The sequence below is a fragment of the Lolium rigidum genome, chromosome 4 (assembly GCF_022539505.1).
Source record: "Lolium rigidum isolate FL_2022 chromosome 4, APGP_CSIRO_Lrig_0.1, whole genome shotgun sequence".
NCBI lineage: Eukaryota > Viridiplantae > Streptophyta > Magnoliopsida > Poales > Poaceae > Lolium > Lolium rigidum.
The window spans coordinates 168,681,996-168,684,650 of NC_061511.1; positions in this window are offsets into that span (position 1 = coordinate 168,681,996).

The window sequence follows — 2,655 nt, forward strand, 5'->3', positions numbered from 1 at the left end:
CTTTTCCTCAGCAGATTTGTTAAAAGCAGTTTGTGTACTAATAAATTCTTTAAGCATGGCTTCAAGACCAGGGGGTACACTCCTATTATTGTTGTAAGAATTCCCATAAGAATTACCATAACCATTACCATTATTAGAAGGATATGGCCTATAGTTGTTACCAGAATTATTCCTATAAGCATTGTTGTTGAAATTATTATTTTTAATGAACTTCACATCAACATGTTCTTCTTGGGCAACCAATGAAGCTAAAGGAACATTATTAGGATCAACATTAGATATACCATTCACAAGCATAGACATAATAGCATCAATCTTATCACTCAAGGAGGAGGTTTCTTCAACAAAATTTACCTTCTTACCTTGTGGAGCTCTTTTCGTGTGCCATACAGAGTAATTGATCATCATATTATCAAGAAGCTTTGTTGTCGCGCCTAAGGTGATGGACATAAAAGTACCTCCAGCAGCTGAATCCAATAGGTTCCGCGAAGAAAAATTCAGTCCTGCATAAAAGGTTTGGATGATCATCCAAGTAGTTAGTCCATGAGTAGGGCAATTCTTTACCAAAGATTTCATTCTCTCCCATGCTTGAGCAACATGTTTGACGTGGGAATTACCCTTCGGGTAACCAATGTTGCCCTACCCTATATTTCCTAGTTGGAGGCCCATGAAGGCACTCAGTGGCGAGATGGGCCGCTAGAACGGTGCAATGAGAGATTCCTTGAAGTACAAGACACGGGAGGAGCCGAATAAGGAAAGCTTAGTATCGAGGGTGCTCCTCGGCAATGTCCTCCGATAGGGGCTTAGGGTTGATGGAATCCTGCAAGCTGACACGAGACATCGGTACACAGACAAGCGGGGAGAGCGATTTACCCAGGTTCGGGGCCCTCGATGAGGTAAAACCCTTACGTCCTGCCTGTCTGTTCTTTGATTATGATGAAAACAGGTTACAATGGGGTGCCGAATAGTTCGGCTGTGATCTCGCCGAGATGCTAATTGCTAGGGTAACCTAGTTCTAAGCTTCTGTTGGCTATTGCTGCTAAGATTGATTGTGTCTTTCGGCAGGCCCTCTCCTGGCCTTTATATAGGAGGCCAGGTCTCAAGGGTCCTACCCGAGGACGACTAGGTTTACAGTAGATTAGATCTAATCTTTCCTTGTTTGCCCGTTGATGTCTACGGGAGCTTCTATTCTTGTAGACAGTGTTGGGCCTCCAAGAGCAGAGGTTTGTAGAACAGCAGCAAGTTTCCCTTAAGTGGATACCCAAGGTTTATCGAACTCAGGGAGGAAGAGGTCAAAGATATCCCTCTCATGCAACCCTGCAACCACAAAGCAAGAAGTCTCTTGTGTCCCCAACACACCTAATAGGTGCACTAGTTCGGCGAAGAGATAGTGAAATACAGGTGGTATAAATAAGTATGAGCAGTAGCAACGGTGCCGGAAAAGTGCTTGTCGGCGTGTAGTTGATGGTGGTAATATTGCAGCAGTAGTAACACGATAAAAACAGTAAACAAGCAGTAGTAACTCAGCAGTATTTAGGAACAAGGCCTAGGGATTAGACTTTCACTAGTGGACACTCTCAACATTGATCACGTAACAGATAGATAAATGCATACTCTACACTTTTGTTGGATGATGAACACATTGCGTAGGATTACACGAACCCTCAATGCCGGAGTTAACAAGCTCCACAATAATGCTCATGTTTTAGTAACCTTTAGTGTAAGATAGATCAACGGACTAAACCAAGTACTAGCATAGCATGCACACTGTCACCTTCATGCATATGTAGGAGGAATAGATCGTATCAATATTATCATAGCAATAGTTAACTTCATAATCTACAAGAGATCATAATCATAGCATAAACCAAGTACTAACACGGTGCACGCACTGTCACCTTTGCACACATGCAGGAGGAATAAAACTACTTTAATAACACATCACTAGAGTAGCACATAGATAAATTGTGATACAAACTCATATGAATCTCAATGAGATCATTGTATTGAAGTACATGGAAGAGAGATGAACCACATAGCTACCGGCACAGCCCCGAGCCTCGACGGAGAACTACTCCCTCCTCATGGGAGCAGCAGCGGTGATGAAGATGGCGGTGGAGATGGCAGCGGTGTCGATGGAGAAGCCTTCCGGGGGCACTTCCCCGCTCCGGCAGGGTGCCGGAACAGAGATCCTGTCCCCCAGATCTTGGCTTCGCGATGGCGGCGGCTCCGGAAGGTGTTCGTGGGTTTCGTCCATTGGTATAGGGTTTTCTGATCCAGGGGCTTCTTATAGGCGAAGAGGCGGCGCAGGAAGGTCGAAGGGGGTCCACACCCTAGGGGGCGCCCCCTTGGCCGCGCCGGGGTAGGGTTTGGTGGCCCCGCCTCCCTTCTCCGGCGGTTATCGTGTGTTCTGGAGGCTTCCGGGTAAAATAGGAACATGGGCGTTGATTTCGTCCGATTCCGAGAATATTTCGTTACTAGGATTTCTGAAACCAAAAACAGCAGAAAACAGGAACTGGCACTTCGGCATCTTGTTAATAGGTTAGTTCCGAGAAAATGCACGAATATGACATAAAGTGTGCATATAACATGTAGATAACATCAATAATGTGGCATGGAACACAAGAAATTATCGATACGTTGGAGACGTATCAC